Source organism: Anabrus simplex, chromosome 1 (genome assembly GCF_040414725.1).
Source record: "Anabrus simplex isolate iqAnaSimp1 chromosome 1, ASM4041472v1, whole genome shotgun sequence".
Lineage (NCBI taxonomy): Eukaryota > Metazoa > Arthropoda > Insecta > Orthoptera > Tettigoniidae > Anabrus > Anabrus simplex.
Window position 1 is genome coordinate 297098650 of NC_090265.1, and position 21345 is coordinate 297119994.

The following is a 21345-nucleotide window of genomic DNA, read 5'->3' on the forward strand; positions in this document are numbered from 1 at the left end:
TGAGTGTCTGAGACCGTTGAGGTCCTTATCTTCCGACCTCCAACTTGGCAGGTTCAATCTTGGCTCAGTCTGATGATATTTGATGGGGCACACATACGTCAGTCTCGTGTCGTAGAAATACTGGCACGTAAATGAACTCCTGCGATATGAAATTTCGTCACCTCAGCGTCTCAGAAAACGGTATAAATAGTATGTGGGACGTAAAGCAAAATAACGCTAATAAAAAGACGATTGGTCAAAGAGACAGACTTCCCACTGCATCCATCCAGATATTAATTGAGAGCCGGTGCTAGAGGTTGCCTTGGTATACTAAATATTAAACACTCCTTCTATAAAAATTGCCTCATGTGTCACTAATACACTTGACAGAAATTCTGGATTGAGTGCTTGATCAATTAACCAGCGGCAGAAATCCAATCTTAAATCATCACCGAGCTTGATAGTAGCAGTCGCTAAAGTTCGAACAGTATCCAATATTCGGGATGTACTGGCTTCGAATCCCTCTGTCGGCAGCTTTAAAGATGATTTTCCGTGGTTTTTCATGTTCACACCAGGCAAATGCTGGGCTGTACCTTAATTAAGACCACGGTTGCTTCCTTCCCGATCCTAGTCCTTAGTTATATCTGTCGCCATAAAACCTATCTGTGTCGGTGCGACGCACCGATACAGATAGGTCTTATAGGACGATGGGATAGCAAAGGCCTAGGAGTTGGAAGGAGGCGGCCGTGGCCTTATTAAGGTACAGCCCTAGCATTTGCCTGGTGTGAACATGAAAAACCACGGAAAACCATCTTCTGGGCTGCCGACAGTGGGATTCGAACCCATCATCTCCGGGATGCAAGCTCTCAGCCATGCTTCTCTAACCGCACGGCCAACTCGCACGGTAATAATAATAATAATAATAATAATAATAATAATAATAATAATAATAATAATAATAATAATAATAATATTTTTTGCTGCCGGGCAGAGTGGCTCAGACGGTTGAGGCGCTGGCCTTCTGACCCCAACTTGGCAGGCTCGATCTTGGCTCAGTCCGATGGTATTCGAAGATGCTCAAATAAGTCAGCCTCGTGTCGGTAGATTTACTGGCGCGTAAAAAGAACTCCTGCGATTCTAAATTACAGCACCTCAGCGCCTCCAGAAACAGTAAGAGTAGTTAGTGGGACGTAAAGCAAATAACATTACCGGTATTATTATTATCAGGTCATTAGGAGCTGAAAGGCAGGGAAGAAAATAGTAAAATATGCGTGGTGTAGGAGGAAACAAAATGAAATGTACTTCACCCGTGCCTACATCGCTCGCAGTAGTTTACTACAGGATAGTATGCGTAAGACCAGAACCAGGTCTCTTTACGATGAGTCAGGTGTATCTCGTATTGTGGTTAGCACTAGAGGACAAAGTGTGACAAACAGGTTTTGTGTATAAACATCAAACATGCACAGCAACAGACACACACACGCAATGTACCCAAACCAGTACAGTGTAGAATGAAGAACTGCCATGCTGTGTTCAAGGTCAATATCTAGCGTTTTAACAAGCACGTCTTCCGTGTGTTGTGTTCAGCTTGCGCCACGTACAAGGCAATCGCGAACTGAAACTCTAGATTTATAATTTTTGTTACCGGTACTTCAATTTTTCTGCTCGGATTTATGAGAATATCGAACTATCGAGACTCGAAATACTACATCGATTGAGAACTGAATTCCCAACTCAATACGCTGCAGAAATGGTGTATCATCTGACATACCAATGTGAAACACGTAGCAATTGTTCAAGTGACCTCCCTGGACTACTCTGCAGGCTTCACTTCTCCGTACCCGGCGAGTTGGCCATGCGGTTAGGAGCGCACAGCTGTGAGCTCGCATCCGGGAGATTGGGGCTTCGAACCCCAATGTCGGCAGCCCTGAACATGTTTTTCCGTGGTTTCCCAAGTTCACACCAGGCATTGCGGGGGTTGAACCTTCATTAAGGCCACGACCACTTTATTACCATTCCTAGGCCTTTCTTGTCCGATTGTCGCCATAAGACCTCTCTGTGTTGGTGGGACGTAAAGCAACTAACAAAAGAAAATCACTTCTCCGAATCCAGTCTTCCGTAATATCCATTGGAGATCTGGCGGGCCATTTGATGGGTCTATGTAGTTCTATTCGCCATAGACCAAAGGACTGATCCAAATGATCACGCACTAAGCGGCTTATATCAGGTGGTGGACCATCGTGTAAAAACCACATGTTTCGGCGTAGTCGAAACGGAGCGTCCTCTGAAAGCTCTAATAACGTACCTATGAGGAACTCCAGGTAAGATACCCCTATGAACTGTGCAGGTAAGATGATGATAATAATGTCATTGGCTTTACGTCCCACTAACTACTTTTCACGGTTTTCGGAGACGCGGATTTGCAGGAATTTAGTACCATAGGAGTTCTTCACGTACCAGTAAATCTACTGACACAAGGCTGACGTATTTGAGCACCTTGTCAAGTCTGGACTCAGAAGGCCAGTGCCTCAACCGTCTGAGCCACTCAGCCCGGCAAGATGATTGGTGCAGCACTGCGTAAAGTGCTGGCCTTCTGAACCCAACTTGGGAGGCTTGGTCTTGGCTCAGTCCGGTGGTATTTGAAGGTGCTCAAATACGTCAGTCTCGTGTCTGTAGATTTATTTGCATTAAAAGATACTGCGATAAAAAAATTCTGGCATTTCAGCGTCTCCGAAAACCGTGAAAATTAGTTAGTGGAACGTAAAGATATTATTATTATTATTATTAGTAGTAGTAGTAGTAGTAGTAGTAGTAGTAGTAGTAGTATTTTTACGGAAGTTCTAATTAAACGGGTCCATTACAGTCATCATTTTACCTATTGGTACTTGCTGTTCAGTAATAAGCCTTCCGTCCGCCTCTGTGGTGCAGTGGTTAGTGTGATTAGCTGCCACCCCCGAAGCTCGGGTTCGATTTCCAGCTCTGACAAGAAATTTGAAAAGTGGTACGAGGGCTGGAACGGGGTCCACTTAGCCCCGGGAGGTGAAATGAGTAGAGGTGGTCCGATTCCCACCTCAGCCATCCTGAAAGTTGTTTCCCGTAGTTCCCCCCTTCTCCAGGCAAATGCCGGGATGGTACCTAACTTAAGGCCACGGCCGCTTCCTTCCTTGTCTATCCTTTCCAATCTTCCCATACCCCCGCAAGGCCCCTGTTCAGCATAGCAGGTGAGGCCGCCTGGGTGAGGTACTGGTCATTCTCCCCAGTTGTATCCCCGATCCAATGTCTCACGCTCCAGGACACTACCCTTGAGGTGGTAGAGGTGGGATCCCTTGCTGAGTCCCATGAAAAACCAACCTTGGAGGGTAAACAGATTAGGAAAAAGAAGAATAAGCCTTCTATTAGAAATGCCCGGCGGCAATTCCACAGTAGGTCTTTTTCCTTCGAGCAATGTTCACGATGGATGCAACTACGGTTTTTGAAATTTGTCTCATTAATAACAATTTCACTGAATACTTATAGCCTTTTCTTTCAGTGTCCACCGTCCTTTCAATGACCTAAAAAGTTTATGAATAAGCATCGACAACCCGCATTGTCTATTGTCAGAAATTCATCGTAGACTGTCGCAATAACAGCACAGAAATGTTGCGCCCATATTTCATTTACTTATTAACCATTTCCTTTCATTTTGTCAGCTTGGATCACTGAGTAATGCCATTGACGTTTAAAAATCGCACACAAATACACAACACTTGATTCGCACGTATGTGCTTGTACGGATCTTCGACGTCACTGTAAGGATTCTGTGTACTTTTCACACAGAGTACCCTACACCGGTTTTCGAGTACAGCAAGTGACCGGGCACGTGAGTCATCCTCTTCTACTTGCCAAGCCTTTAGGGGAAGTGCACAACAACATGTGTTGGCCTGCGATAAGTACAGGTTCAACAAGCTCTATACTCGGCTACTGTACTTCCGCTACGCGTGGACAGAATGACATCACCGGCGTATCCTGCTACGGCCGTTCAAAACACATTAGGTCCTGAAATATTTGGCTCAGTTATGGGCAAACTAATAGGACAAGGTAAAAAGTACATAGCATATATTATGAGATGTATTTTTCTTAGCCGACTAGCTTAATATCTGCACGTATACACCTAACACCCTGTATAATGTATGTATGTATGTTAAATATAGTCAGGAATGTACATTGTAAAAAAATCGTGAGTAGGCTACTTAAAGTTACATCACCTAGAACAGGAATGGCAAACTTTTTTGGACTAGTGTGTCTGTATATGCCTTTTGTATTATTTTTTACTGTCCAGTATGCCACCAATTATTTTTTCCTTTAAAATAATCATAAAACCCAATTTTTTGACTTCATTTAGGTATTAGATTGCACTACATTAAATTAATTTGACTGAATGTTTAATGATTTTATTTCTCAAACACCACAGAACATTAAATTTCAAAATAGAGGCACATTTTAATAATAATTTTAAATTAGCCAACTTCCATTAATTATAAAATGTATACATAAATTCATTTCACAATTAGGCATTACAAAATTGAGCCAAGGATATGTATCTTTCTCTTGCATTTTTCCACAGTATTCCGATCATATATCTCCCCACAAAGGGAACATATACATCGTTCAGTTGGCGTATGAAAATGAAAATAAAATAAAGACTGGCACATTTTAAGAATAAAATACACTGCCGGCCAAACGTTACCGGACAAGCATAGAACTGTTAAAGAATATACTGGTATTAAAAGAAAACAACATACCTATGCAAGGAATCGACAAATAATATACATTCTAAAACAAATATTTTACATTAAAATACTGTTTTTACATTACATCTGAGAAAGAAATAGACAATATGTACACATTTACTCCCACAGATCCCCAGAACACATCAAACACTTTTCTCATCAAAGAAACCACGCTTTGCTGCAAGTACACGTTTAACTATTCTCAGCATTCTCAGAACAAGTTTTTATAACACTAATGCAGGTATACTTTCTCAGGCATTCTCAAGACTCCCACAGCTTTTCCGACTTGCCGATCCAACTCCTCCCACAACAGCTCAATTAGATTTAAGTATGGGGATTCGGGGAGGGGGGTAATTTCATTAAAAACAATTCCTCAGAGTTTTGTTTGTTTTGCAGATAATTCTTGCAATAGCGAGACGTGTGTCTGGGGTCACTGTCCTATTGGAGGACAAACCCACCTTGCTGTCCAGACAGAAGAGTATAACGAGATAGGATGGAATGGTAGCCGTTTGTGTCCAGTGTGACTTGAATTCGGTGCAGTCTATCTACTCCACTGAATGTGAAACCGTCACAGAGCCACTTCATGTTTCACTGTAGGTGTTGTACAGTAGGGCGCATTTTTTTCCAATGCTGAACGTCGAACGTAAACTCGTCGCCGCTGCCCGGAATTCTACGAAACTTGGTTACAGCAATATATTCTGTCATTAAACAATCATTAATGTATAATGTTATTTGTGTTACACCCCACTAACTACTTTTACGGTTTTCGGAGAAAACAATCATTAAACATATTTGTGCGGGTACATATGTTTTGTCCGGAAACTTTTGGCCGGCAGTGTATATTTTTCTTTAACCTAATAAACTTTGTATGAATACCTGGCAATATAATTAATTGTGACATAGGCGTACTTCTTTATTAAAGCGAAATATTAAAATATGGTATGTTGGTAGATTTTCGACCTATTTATAGCATGTTAAAAACATAAAAATATGTTAGCATGTTGTGCAGCGTGCCAAAAAAAAGTCGTGTTCGTGAGTCACCTGGCACACATGTCATATGTTCGCCATCCTTGACGTAGAAGATGCTGGATGACATATGAAAAAATTCCATAAGTGCATGTTTGAGAAACATCAATATTGAACATTTTTTGGCACAGAGGTACATAAGTCGGATAACCGATATGATCGTGCCTCTTAAATTAATCCCCAAGACGTCAGAACATTATGGTAAGGAATATTGCGGTTAAAACAGCAAGAATTTAATCTCCTTTGAACTGTTAGTCAAGCCACCGTCCTATTATAACCACTAATGGACTGTACCTTTGATAAGACGTTCAGAGGTGAAGTGTTCGCGGGGCTGCTCAGAAATTAGTTAGTTCAAGTTGGAGCGACTTCCTCGCTTGTTTGGCTAATCGCGAAGGGATATTGCTTCTTCCGCTGGCGCTATCAGAGTAATCCAACGCGCGGAGGTCGCGGGATACACAAACTCGTACTCTGACATGGACGGCTGTTGCTACATACCAAGTGACAAAAGCTCCCACAACGTTTTCAAAATGAATGTACTGTATTAATTTGTGGCACGTGTTATTTTCCAGAACATTCCCTTGCTTTCAGAGTTTCGCGAATGTATAACGGACATAATACATAGTATCTTAATCCGATATCCAGAGAGGCGTCTTCTGTAATGTAATGTAATGTATTCTGAGAGTTCGTCGACCTATCATGGCTCTGGCTTAAGACGTAGACAGATGTCAGATGAAGTTCTTGTGTGAGGAAAACAGTTCTGCTTTGAACTTATAAATAGTGCACTTGCTATAATAACAGGACGAACAGTTTCCTTCCCTAATGCATGGTTCCTAGAGAATCGAATATTAAACTAGAAGACCGAGTGAGTTACACGGAACTGGCAGTTTACCTGCAAGCTTCAATTTGGGAAATGGCAGATTTTAACATCACCATTGGTAGCCCCAGAGGCGTTCTTTCTTGTTGTTAAATTTTCAATAATAATGTTATTTGCTTTACGTCCCACTAACTACTTGTTAAGGTCTTCGGAGACGCCGAGGTGCCGGAATTTAGTCCCTCAGGAGTTCTTTTACGTGCCAGTAAATCTACCGACACGGGGCTGTCGTATTTGAGCACCTTCAAATACCACCGGACTGAGCCAGGATCGAACCTGCCAAGTTAGGGTTAGAAGGCCAACGCCTTAACCGTCTGAGCCACTCAGCCCGGCGTTAAATTTTCAAAGCAAAATACTAAAAATAAAGTCATGGCACATACGGTCCATTGACATCCTAGGCCTGCCAAGAAGACTGCTGCAATTATTGGTGTTAGAGTACCTGAAGTTTGAGGTCATCATTAGGAAATAATATTCATGTTAAGTTGTAATTTTACGCATTCGCCTAAATTTCATATCAAAAAATAGGCCATTATGTAGGTTTTCAGTAGTTATGAATGCCAAGTATTTGAAGGGGCTCGTCTTCTCAGTAAGGTGACCGTTTATCTGTGCTAAACTTCTCAGTGTAGCTAAAATATGTGGACCATGAATAAATTATACCCGATTAAGCCACAGCACTGGACGACTTATCATGTTCTTGATTAAGATCACGTTCTCTAAATATTTCAAATATTATTAAATGATCCCCCTATGCATCCTATTTTGAAATAAAGAGATACAAGCCTTTAAAATTTGGCGATTTGTCCCTCATTTCACAGTATCGGTGTATTAACAAATGTAGATATTTTCCCCAATTACAAAAACATTGAGACAGGATAAATAATTTTTTTTGTGCGTAACATTACACTTTCCTTTATAGCGTTCTATTAAACAAAAAATGCAACAACTTGATCATGTCTCACTGTTTTAAGTTCTCCTGAGTTGTTATTTCGAATCATGTTTAGTTTTCATTAGGGATATATAAGGAATGTGCACACATAAACTGTTTCATGAATAAGAAATATTTTTTAAAAACGTTAAGAAGGCATATGTGTTAAGACATTCCTCGCGGTTCAGGCCACCATGTGTGCCGAAGTATGTTACTCTCATCCGTCGGTGCGAACTTCACAAAACTGCGGAGTAAGTAACTACGTCCTAGTTACACATTTCCGATAACTAATGGAAACATAGTGTTCCTGTTGAATAAAGGGATCGAGGCATACTATTAGTTTCGATCGGCCCACCGCTGACCCGAAGGAATTTTTTGCATCTCCCATACATACTGCTACGGGTCACCGTGTGTTGGGTTTGTTTTTTAATCTAGATTTTTACGCGGAATTCGCTTGACGCGGTTACGGTGAATGAAGCTTACAATGTTGATGCCTTCAGATGGCAGACTATTGTGCAATACGAGGATGCCGCCCTTCTGACATCTCATGTAACCTAGTCCCCTCTACATAGCTCTCAGATAAGCGAATAAAAGATTTCAGATTTTTATTTATTGGAGCAGTTAATGATATGTTTATTTATCTTCCGTAGGTAATATTTACAATCAAGTTCACGTCCTTTTTTTAGGCATGGAACCTTCACATTCTGACACAATGGTAGCATGGAAAAGAAAGAGGTTTAGGACGGCACTTGATCCCGGACGAATTGCTCATTATTTGGAACAATGTGATGACAGTGACGGTGATTTCTCTCCAGTATCTGATACGTACGGCCTCGTCTTTTGTGATATTATTTTGTTACTAAGCAAAATATGAAAATAATTAACACTGGCCTGTCATATTCCCATAAAAGCAGATCAATGAACGAGAAACTAACATTTACTTCCGGGGTAATTTCTGGGACACTCGAATCGAAAAACTGTCGCAGAGGTAAATACCTCTAAATGTCTTCTCAACAATAACGCACACAACAAGTGCACCAGCATTGTTTAGGATTTCATAGTAGGAACTAACCAAAGTCAAATTCGTCAGGTCACCGGTGACCCGAACCGATAATAACTAAAGGCAGCATCGGTTCACCGGTGGGCCGATACCACGTAATATTGAGTCATCAAAGTGTACTGCTGCAGGAAACGTGTTAAAATATGCTTAAATCATGTAATAAACATTATCAATGTGTCCGACGTTTCTTGATATTTTAAGAGGCTTTCTTACTTGATTTAAGCACTAAAACATGGAGTTAAATTTATCACCATGCAGATGATTATTAAGATTCATTGTGTCTACGGTAATTGTAAGAATGTCATTGATTTTTATTTTCATAAATATTGAGATAAATGAATGATGGAACGTACAGTAGATCTATGGAGAAATGTTATATATTTATACAAATTAGTTATCACTTGACCTACAATGGAAGTAGTTAATTCTAGGAAGGGGACATAGATCTCAACGAACTTCGTAAAATGCCTATATATTTTCCTTTTATGGTCAATCGTATCTTCAACTAACATGAGAAAATAACTCCGGATAAAGGTTAAAAGAAATCATTATTCACTTGCTTATAGCAAGTCGTTTAAAATTAAGAAATCAATTGAATACCGTTTCTTGTCACTGTGTACGTTATAAATTGCATTACTTGGAAATATTGCATGCCTGTAGTGGTATAAACAGTTAAGTAGTGACTATATTGCCATAATGTATATTTATTTCTCAAGGTCACAAAACAAGTAGGTATGGCTGAGTGGCTAAGTTTTCATTTTACAGGTAAGCTGAAAACTTCTGGAATAACCATTTTAATGAACCAGAATCAATGAGTGAACAGGCCTATAACACATCCATTTGAAGCAGCACAGTCTTTGTTACTGCATATTAAATCTAGAAGAAAAAACAAAAACTCGTTACAAAACTAGAACAGGCCTACCAACGCAGCAGTTTAGTGATCGAGATCAGTGACAGCTACATGGCGTGCAATGGCAACAGGCGTGGCCTTAATTAAGGTACATCTCAAGCATTTGCCTGATGTAATAATAATAATAATAATAATAATAATAATAATAATAATAATAATAATAATAGTAATAAAATAACTTTACGCCGAGGTACCAAACTTTAGTCCTGCAGGAGTTCTTTTACGTGCCAGCAAATTTACCGACACGAAGGTGACGTGTTTGAGCACCTTCAAATACCACCGGACTGAGCCAGGTTCGACTTTCCACGTTGGAGTGAGAAGGCCTGCGCTTCAACCGTCTGAGACACTCAGCGGTGTGGAAATGGGAAACTACAGAAATCTACCTTCAACGCTGCCGACGGTGGGATTCGAACCCACTATCCCCTGAATGCAAGCTCACAGCTGAGCGAACCTAACCACATGGCCAACTCACTCGGTCTGCTGTATCCTAGTCAGTAGCTAGTAACTGGCTGTGTAGTACAGTGAGGCAAGGGATTGCCTGATATAGAAGTGAAATGAACATGCCAATGACTGTCGTAAATTTTACTGAACACTCCCCTGCTATTCATTGTCGTTGATGCCCGGGAATCAGCGGGGCCGACGCGGCGGCGAGCCATTACCACAGCAGATCGGATTGAAGTAATTACAATGTTGGGAGCAAACGAACCACAGCACACAAAGCCGAGGAGACCATGTGCTGCATCTTATGTTCCCTCGCCAGCATTAATCAGGACCGAACACGCTCAAACAGAATTCCATCTTGTGAGCCATAAGGAGGATTGTTAAATCCCGGCCAGTTAAGTGGACAAGGGGATGGTCAGCTGACTGCGGCTGGGGGATCGGATCGGATCAGAGGAGCACGAGACTCCTGCCTTCCCTGGTTCCACTTAAGACTGCCGCAAGCAAAGTTCGAAGCTCATAAAAATGTTCTCGTTTCATTTAAAGGGAAGTACTTCTGCTTGGATGAATAGTCGGCATAGTGGCCTTCAGTTCAGAGGGGTCTCAGTTCAATTACAGGTCGAGCTGGAAATTTTAACAGCACATAATTAAATCCTAATCCAAGTTTCAGGGACTGGGTATTTGTGTTCGTCTTTGTCAGGGCTTGACAGGTTGGATTGAACGACTTTGAAACTATGACGTGAAGCTACCATCACGTAGCGTGGAGAGTGCTCGTTTGTACTTCACTGTGTGTTCTAATGCCAAGAAAACACTTTATCTCGGCGTCCGAATGTGTGGGTCAACTTGAATCATGGCACAGTCAAGCGCTGACACTGTCGTTTTGTAACCGCATTTTCGAATTTTGTGTGTAAAATGCACAAGTTGTTGTAATCAGGAAAAGCAGTGCTTTAAGTAGTTATCACTTAATATGTCTACAAAGTTTTCGCATTCCTATTACTTCAATTTCTATAATGTTTCAGTTCCTATAATAAACAGTGCCAGCCCCGTGGTGTAGGGGTAGCGTGCCAGCCTCTTACCCGGAGGTCCCGGGTTCGATTCCCGGACAGGTCAGGGATTTTTACCTGGACCTGAGGGCTGGTTCGAGGTCCACTCAGCCTACGTGATTAGAATTGAGGAGCTAACTGACGGTGAGATAGCGGCCCCGGTCTAGAAAGCCAAGAATAACGGCCGAGAAGATTCGTCGTGCTGACCACACGACACCTCATAATCTGCAGGCCTTCGGGCTGAGCAGCGGTCGCTTGGTAGGCCAAGGCCCTTCAAAGGCTGTAGTGCCATGGGGTTTGGTTTGGTTTGGTTTTATAATATACAGTACTTCCGTAGAGCGGGCAATGCTTTGTCCTCTGTTAGACGTGCATGTAACAGGTTTTAATTCTTGTTAAATATCTTGATAGTGTGAAACTCACACCTTTGCACCGAGCTCGATAGCTGCAGTCTCTTAAGTGCGGCCAGTATCCAGTATTCAGCACATAGGGGGTTCGAATCCCACTGTCGGCAGCCCTGAATATGTTTTTCCGTGGTTTCCCATTCTCACACCAGGGAAATATTGGGGCTGTACCTTAATTAAGGCCACGGCCGCTTTCTTCCCACTTCTATCCCTTTCCTGTCCCATAGTCGCCTCAAGACCTATCTGTGTCGGTGCGACGTAAAGCAAATTGTACATAAATAAATAAATAAATAAATAAATAAATAAATAAATAAATAAATAAATAAACAATAACACCTTTGCACTTCCAGTATTGGCTATTATGAAAACTATTGTTGACATGTGAAGATATTAATGCCCACTTCCCAACTGTGGGTCTGTCAGGAATGTGCACGTATGTGCTTGGTTGCCTCACGCTTCTTCCCGCGCTTTCAACCCTCAGCCACACGGAAATCTTAAGATGATAGGTCAAATGAGGTGTTTGGTTTGAAAAACAATAATTTCAGGTATGGAGTATGTAATTGGAAGGCCTTTATCCACTGTACTCTAACTATTGATTCTATACTATCATACAGAAGAGGAAGATGTCATCAATGTTTGAAATCGGTTCACATTAAGAAGAAAAATGACAAGATGACCATAGTGACAATAGTTTGCTGCTGGTATTCCAAATACGTTTGCAATGCGCATTCTACGAAAACTATTATCTATGGGAACTGTGAGAGTGAATGGTTGCCCAACTTATGTAATGTTCCTATGGTTTGTGACTTAACTGTAACAATTATTGTTGCTTGTTGATGATGCTTGTTGTTTAAAGGGGCCTAACATCGAGGTCATCGGCTCGTAACAATTATTTACCAGGCATTTCATTATTCTCTTTGTTACTTGTATGTGCAGTCATTGTTAACTGATCACAATACTGTAAAATTACAGGTATATTATAACTCGTTAAAGTTGAAAATAATAGCGGGTAAATATGTAATCGGTAAATATATCGGTAAATATGTGACGGTCAGAATTTATTGCGTTTGATACCATATTTAGATATTTAGTCATGAAAAGAGGTGATTAATCATACACTACACAGTACTCTGCCTTGGAGCACGCCTTATGGAGGAAAATATCTTTTAGTACCTGTAATTTTGATTCGAAAATATAAACTTCTCACACAGCCCCTGAAAGGAATCTACGAATGATAAGGTTTGTTGTAAATATTAATAAAGACAAACGGACTACAGTATTACGTATTAAATGCAGTGTACTTGGTAATATCTCCCTATTTCACTTCGAGGTGTGTTTTCGTACATACAGAAATTAAAACTTCATACTCCTGATCACAAGCGACATCATTGCAAATACAGATAAGTAGGGATCTTGAAAAACGATGTGATTAAGTGAGAGGAGAAACCATTTAATTTTTGGAAACCTCGAGGGTTTTATATGCTAAACAATTTAATCCTAAAAAAATGAGTCTTTCGGCGGTAGACTTGGGAATCACTGCAAACTGTTGTGGTGCAGCTAGTGGGTAGGATTGATTGAATTTCTGTTAATTTTATTTTATTTGAGTGTTTATTTGCTGATTGCTGACCACATTGAGTATCATAATGTGGAAATTAACTCACAATTACTGTTACACAGTTGTAAATTCTTTACTCTATAACGATGTGATAGGTAAATACTATTCATGCAACGGCAAAGTCGTATCCACTGCGAGGTGTATCCCCATCCCTTATTCACTTGGAGACGGATCTTGGCAAGTAACTCAAAGACGAAGCTCCTTCTCACCTTCTTCATATTCATTGTTCAGTACTCCGCTTGTCGTATCCAGTTCGAGAGGGAAATGCTTATCGCTTCAGGACTTTTATCTCTTTCATATATCATGGTATTGTTTTACGGATGACGACGAAACTAAACTTTGACTCAGTGTCTTACTAGATATTTTCTTGCTTCCTACTGTGTGGCAAGAAGAATATGAGATAGTGGCCGTGATGTGATTATTATCTTCCCTGTGAATATAATCAACAACACTTCACCAATTTTCCTCGTATCAAAACTGGCAATGATATTACTATTCTGTAACTATAAGAACGTCCGCCTCTGTGGTGTAGTGGTTAGCGTGATTAGCTGCCACCCCTGGAGGTCCGGGTTCGATTCCCTGCTCTGCCACGAAATATGAAAAGTGGTACGAGGGCTGGAACGGGGTTCACTCAGTCTCGGGAGGTCAACTGAGTAGAGGTGGGTTCGATTCCCACCTCAGCCATCCTGGAAGTGGTTTTCTGTGGTTTTCCACTTCTCCTCCAGGCAAATGCCGGGATGGTACCTCACTTAAGGCCACGGTACTCTAAGCCCCCACTGGATGGCAGACCGAGTAAACCGAAACTCTCTTGGGCGTCTACGGCTGAGATTTAATTAATTTTGTCGGGTGAACACCAAATGTGTCACCAGAGACCTTTTACATGCCGACATCGTACGACATGGAGTGTCGAATGGACTTTTTTCCGCCCTTCAAAAATCCGACTACCTCTGCCGGGTTTGAACCCGCTATCTTGGGATCCGGAGGCCGACACTCTACCACTGATCCACAAAGGCAGCTATTGACGTTCAATATACAAAAATCAAGGCCTGAAGGATTTTACAAACATTTTTCCATGTGTGCTGACATCGTTGCAACAATTATTTTTTTCGCATTTAGACACTGCAATAAGTAAAACTGATTGCTCCTCTGACCAATTCTCATAGGAAGTAAATTTGTTTATGATAGTTTGTTTGTTCCTTACTCTACGAAATGTCAAACCCACGAGTTTACCACATTGCTTTATTTAGAACTCTATGTTTTTCATTTTAATATAACTTTGGGTGCTTTGGTATGCTGAGTTTGAATATCAAATCACGTAAGCATTTTAAGAATTGTCAATAGATTGAACCTAATGATGTGACACGTATGTAACTTCGTCACAGGAATTCACCAACTATACGTATTCATAAAATTAACTCAGGTACAAAAAGACAGAAATCACCCGCGAATTTCGCACATTCACTTTTGGCATTGGAATAGCGATGTGGTGTTTGTTCCAAAATTACCCAAGATTCGAACCGTTGTTAATTTTGGTGAGATGCCAATGATGACACCACTCGGATATCAGGACCATAGCTTTCTTTGTAATTGGTTGTAAAATATTTAATATATCCACATCTTCCAACAATCAACATGGTAAGAAACTGAATTAAGTGAGGACAGAGATATTCACAACAGGTTATTAAACACGACACATAACTAGGTCAGCGGTTATACGGTTTAGCGATAGTTTAATGAGAATTCATGACAGGGGTTGTTTTGTTAATATGCAGCAGCTGGCTGGTGAGATATATGAGGGAGTGCAGAAATCAAATCTTTGCTACTTGAGAGGTGTGTTGCAGCAGCTGGCTCAGGCATACGTTATTGAACAAATCAGCTACAGTCACATTCATTAGGTATAATTTCAGTAATAGGTAGACAAATTTATTCCGCATTTCATGCTGATAATAAAATCACTCGGTAATATAATCTTCAGACTAACGACCACTTAGTTTTCCACGACATTTTGATGGAATTACAAGTTTCAGGTCGAATTCGAAGAAATGTTCAATTTAAAAATACTAGATCCTAATGGGTGGGTAGGCCGTGTCCTCGAAAATGTTGTGAGATGGACAGCAGGCAATGGTATGATGATAAACGGGGTTAAAAGTCAGGTTGTGAGTTTCACAAATAGGAAAAGTTCTCTCAGTTTTAATTACTGCGTTGATGGGGTGAAAGTTCCTTTTGGGGATCATTGTAAGTATATAGGTGTTAATTTAAGGAAAGATCTTCATTGGGGTAATCACATAAATGGGATTGTAAATAAAGGGTACAGATCTCTGCACATGGTTATGAGGGTGTTTAGGGGTTGTAGTAAGGATGTAAAGGAGAGGGCATATAAGTCTCTGGTAAGACCCCAACTAGAGTATGGTTCCAGTGTATTGGACCCTCACCAGGATTACCTGATTCAAGAACTGGAAAAAATCCAAAGAAAAGCAGCTCGATTTGTTCTAGGTGATTTCCGACAAAAGAGTAGCGTTACAAAAATGTTGCAATGTTTGGGTTGGGAAGAATTGAGAGAAAGGAGAAGAGCTGCTCGACTAAGTGATATGTTCCGAGCTGTCAGCGGAGAGTTGGCGTGGAATGACATTAGTAGACGAATAAGTTTGAATGGCATTTATAAAAGTAGGAAAGATCACAATATGAAGATAAAGTTGGAATTCAAGAGGACAAACTGGATCAAATATTCATTTATAGGAAGGGGAGTTAGGGATTGGAATAACTTACCAAGGGAGACGTTCAATAAATTTCCAATTTCTTTGAAATCATTTCGGAAAAGGCTAGGAAAGCAACAGATAGGGAATCTGCCACCTGGGCGACTGCCCTAAATGCAGATCAGTATTGATTGATTGATTGATTGATTGATCATACTATTTCAGCTATCCAATCCGTACTCTGACGCGCTGATTGGAATGAACAGTATGCACACTTAAGGGCTCACTTATGACCTGGTCTAGAATTACAATTCCCGCCTATTCCAAATTATAGCACGACAGTTCACTAACTCAAAATTCAACCCTGAAAAGGGGCCGTTTCTTCAGAAAAGCTTCTTCCTCTTCATTTTTATTAAATTTTACATTCATTTTATTCCAAATTAGCAGCGAAGGGGGGTGTTCTCTTCTGGCTTGCAGGGAATATTTGCCTCCAACTCAAATAGTTCTTTCCGCGCTAGTGTAGTGAATAGAGATTTTGCGACTCATCGGCTACTACTATTGAACAAATGAGTAAAAGGGCATAGTTTTCGCCCTGGGACTCTCAACTATTCGCCCTTCCTCTCTCCCCACTCCCGAAATTAAAGAGTGGTCACGGCTCACTGCTGTCTGTGGCCTGGTCATCCCAGCTCTGGAACTATGGACTGTTAGATTAGCAACGTAGTACTGTTCCTTAAAAGTGCGAAAATGTGTGGGTGTTTTATTTGATCGAGTATTTCATATGATAGTATTGCTTTTATTCGCGACATTCCTAGGCGTCATTGTAATGACTAAGATACTTTTTCTGAGGATGTAAAAAGGCAGGTGGGGAGTGAGTGTCTACCATTATAATAAAAACTCCCCAACTTGATTGTGACTGATGGTAGGCAAGAAGGCCTACCATTACAATGAAAATTCCATAACCCAGTCTTAAAAAACACGTTTGTTTACTTCCCCGTCGCATTTCTAGGGTAAGGTTGAAAGATCCCATTTAATAAATCTTGCTCACAACGTGTACAATACCTAACCTAGAATTCCGTAGCGAAGCACAGGTACATCAGATAGTTTATTTATATAGCTAGCTCACGACAAATCAATCACTAGTTTGACAGTAATTACGGCGGTATCCTGTCCTATCCAAAAATAAATGAATGTAAGTAACTGATAAAAAAATAGTAAAATTAAGATGCTAAACTGCAGACCCTTCAAGTCCTACACAGCACGAAATAGTCTAATATTCACCCTCTTTAATGGTGCAACAAAACAAAAGAACGGTGTTTTATTCAGAAGCACTCGTAAATATACCACCATATATAATTATCGCCTGTAATATTATGCACAGACAGTAAATTGGGCTAGAGTTTCTTGGGTCAATGACTACCGCAGGAAGTGCCAGAGCTCGGGAGCGAGAAGTGGAATATTATCACGCCTGATCAGGCTAGGGACCTCGGAGTAGCACGAACAGGAACTCGATGACCAAGTCGTTTTCTCTCCATATACTTCTCAGTGTTTCAACAATATATTTATCGTACTATTTGAAAGAACATCACCAACGGTGTTAAAACTGGATTCCTATAACGTTACGGGGACAGTGTAGTATCCGTAGATCTCTAATGTAAATCCCAATCCTGACTACACTTTTCCAACTAGTGTCTGTTTCCGTTGACGGTATATACTTTGGTGCAGCGGCACTCCTGCTCACTAGTCTATGATTACTGAGCGTAGCGCTGATAAGTTTCAACTGAACAATATGACAGGGTGCCTATGCACTTACATTCTGCGCTCGATTTTGTGATAGTATGACGGCGGGGTAAATCATTAATTAAAATGCAAAATATCATTGAATTACTGTGTACTGTATATCTGAAATGGGAATAATAAACAATTGTCATATTTTGATTCATATAATAAACCTGAGAACAATTTTGTCTATGAACGAAATAACTATTCAGCATTGTTGTGAGCGGAGCACATTACGGGACTAATACTCTTCCAACGCCCCTATGTTCTAATCGTAAAGTGTGTGTAAGTTGTAGGGACACAGATCTTTAAAACTCTTACTAAAGCCCTACACAGCAGTACTGAGAGTAATGAAGCACTATCAACATATCCAAACATCCAGACAAGTTGCAATCTACCTGATAGCTTCAGAAAATTATTTTTCTAACACAATGAGAAGTTGAATATATCACCTATTTGGCTTCCGATTGAGGTAACTCGAGAAACTCAATCGTAAAGAGATACCAGTAATTTGCTCCAGTACGGCATAGACTCATCAGTTGAATACAGCACCTTCCCAAGACAATGACCGGTTAGCACACCGATAGCGACATCACGGCAAGCTATCATGTGGCGTTCATTGTGCAAGGCACTGATGGCCTGTATCAATTTTTAAATTATAAAAATTATTAATAGTTAATATTACGTTCTTTCTTTCCTGGTATTCTGATATAGTACAGTAGCCAGATTCATTGAAGTATTACTATGAAATCAAGTTGAACATGGTGATAGTGCGATACTCTGAAAATAAAACTCCTTTATATTTGGATTGAAAGTGAAACCTGAATATTATTAAGTTAATGGCAGTTTGAATTTAACACCACAATTCATCAGGCAAGTACTGTATTGGAATACAGCAAGAACGTGAATCACCTACTGTCCGGAAGTTACGTAGACCCAGATGATCGGAGGAATTTCATGCATATTTTGAGTCTCAAATAATATAGACTTGTTTTAAGATAAAATGAAATTTAGTTTTGGTACAAGTAATAAATATTAATATTAGAACATGAAAACACATAAATATACATCGTACACGATTTTTCTACTATGACACTGCGCTTAATCATGTCTATTGTTACAATGTAGAGTATCTATCACTTATGAAGTTCTTTAGTTTGATTTTCTTTACCGAATCTCTAAATGACGGCGTACAATACGACATAGCCATAATTTGTTGGTTACTCGAACTATATAACCATAACTTGTTAATTTCTCATACTATTGGTCCAGGGATAGCCAACGGTCGGGATTATTTTACTACAAGATTATAATTATTTGAAGCTAAAACAAGAGTAACTGGACAAAGATATTCATAAATCACAGATATAGTACGTGGCATTCTTTGGTTTCAGCCTTGGACCTCGACAGATAACAAAAGACGAGACGTTTAAGCACAGTGCCAAAATATAAGGCTTAGTAGACATAATATTCGACGTTCTTTTTTGTCAGCCCTGGACCTGAACCGGTAAAGAAAGACGGCACGTTCAAGAGCATTGCCACTGAGGAAAGTCGTGTGTGCAAATAAATAGTCGTAGATATGTACATAATTACATATTTTTATCTTTCAATAATAATTACACCAGAATTTACTCTTGATTTACCCTAAACACAATATGATCTTCTATTAAAGCAGGGCCTCTCAGGGTGCATGTGCTTGGTGCATGCACTGTGCACGGTGCAAAAACGACTTCGCTTGGTTGACCAGAGTGCAGACCCCCACTCCTCGATTTGGAGAAATAGCGCTGTCTCTCTCTTTCTACACGCCTGTCTCGCTCGCTCCCCCTGTCTCCCTCTTCCTCACTTGCTGCGCAGTGCTCCAAATCCGAGCCGAATTGAGCCGAGTTGAGCCGAGCTTAGCCGAGTAGCCCAGAGACGAAGCGTTGGTCCGAGCCGTGCCGAGCCGGAGCGATGCACAGTGCACAGAGCTCTTACGCATCGATTTGCACGCGTGAGATTTTGGGCGTTTGAGAGGCCCTGTATTAAAGATATAAATAAACATGAATTCCATCGTTCATTGGGATCCATCCGGCTCCATGACTAACAGGTTAGCATACTGGTCTTGGGACCAAGGAGTCCAGAATTTGATTACTCGTTTAGTCAGTGGTCTGAACTATCGTTAGGTATTTCCTCTTGTTCGAGGACTGAGTGTTCGTGCAGTTTTCAATGTCAGATTTCATCCCAGTTATGGCCTCATCTCACAGACGTGCAGGTTAGCATGGATGTTAGCTCGAAATAAATGAATCAATCTTCTCCGACGCCACCCGGTATTATCTATAAAAATAAAGTTGTAGGAGGTCCGTTGTCATTAATTTCATTTATTTTGCATTTTTTTTTACATATTTACCGATTTAGATCAACTCAAGACCGTACCAGTGGTTTTTTAGCTTTCGTATCTGTTTGTCTGTCTGTTCCACCGTTACGATGAAACGGCTAGATAGTTCTCGACCAAACTTCGTATACAGAGTATACTCATCCAGGGGAAGGTGTAGGTATGCACAGGATTTAAAAATTACTCAATAGAATGGGGGTTTATAGGGAATCCACAATTTTTTTTTCATTTTATCTTATACTATTGATTTTCTGTCAAATCCATGCACTACATGTGAAATGTCCCTTCATTTTAAAAACCTTTTGTTCTGAGCACAATTTCGCTTACTCTTCAAATGAGGGAGAAAATTACTACTCCCTACGGGTTTCTTTTTTGCTAGTTTGCTAGTTGCTTTACGTCGCTCCGACACGGATAGGTCTTATGGCGACGATGGGACAGGGAAGAGCTAGGAGTTGGAAGGAAGCGGCAGTGGCCTTAATTAAGGTACAGCCCCAGCATTTGCCTGGTGTGAAAATGGGAAACCACGGAAAACCATCTTCAGGGCTGCCGACAGTGGGTTCGAACTTACTATCTCCCGAATACTGGATACTGGCCGCACTTAAGCGACTGCAGCTATCGAGCTCAGTTCTACGGGTTTCATGCTCTGCATTGAGTGGCCGACAGACCGACAACGAACCTATCGGTTACCATGGCAACGTCTCCGGCTACTTGCCAGCAGGGAAGTAACGTAATATAATTTCGTCAACATTCCTGTAAACTCGTGGTAGTTACTTGCGTTGAAGACTATGCCATATGCCCAAAAGGACCAACCTCACTGTGCAAATACAACCGTGCTCTAGCAGCTGGTGAACAGTATAGTCATAGGCACTCATTGCCTCTTGAAGTGTGCAATGTAATAAAGCCAGTTTTTAGAAGATTGACTGATCAAAAATTGTTGCGTAAATGTTTTCATGGTAAAATACAAAACCCAAATTAATCATTTACTAGTGTAATATGGTATAGAATTCCTAAATCAGTATTTGTAGTTAAGGATACAATGAATTTGGGTGTTAATGATACAATTCTTTCATGTAATCATGGCAATGTTGGTGGAGTTACGCTAATTCAAAAGTTAGGCATACAACCCGGGGAAAATATGGTGAAGGCATGTTCCGAGTTGGATGCTGTTCGTGTCAAGAAAGCAGATTATGAAGTGACTGACAATTAGGAAGGCAAGAATACACTCAAGGAATGCTAAAAGGGCCAGGGAGGATAAAGAAAATGCAGATGACCCAGGATGTGGTGCAGGGATGTTCCAGAGTGAGTAACAAACTATGTTTAATTTTAAAGCCTGTACCTTTTATACCCACAATGTTGAATTGGTTAAATTTAGATACATATTTCTCGTGAACTGTTCATGATAATGTTATAAAATTTTAATAGCTGATAGGGGAAGGGTTTCTCTCCCTTGACCTACTTTTTAGGTAAG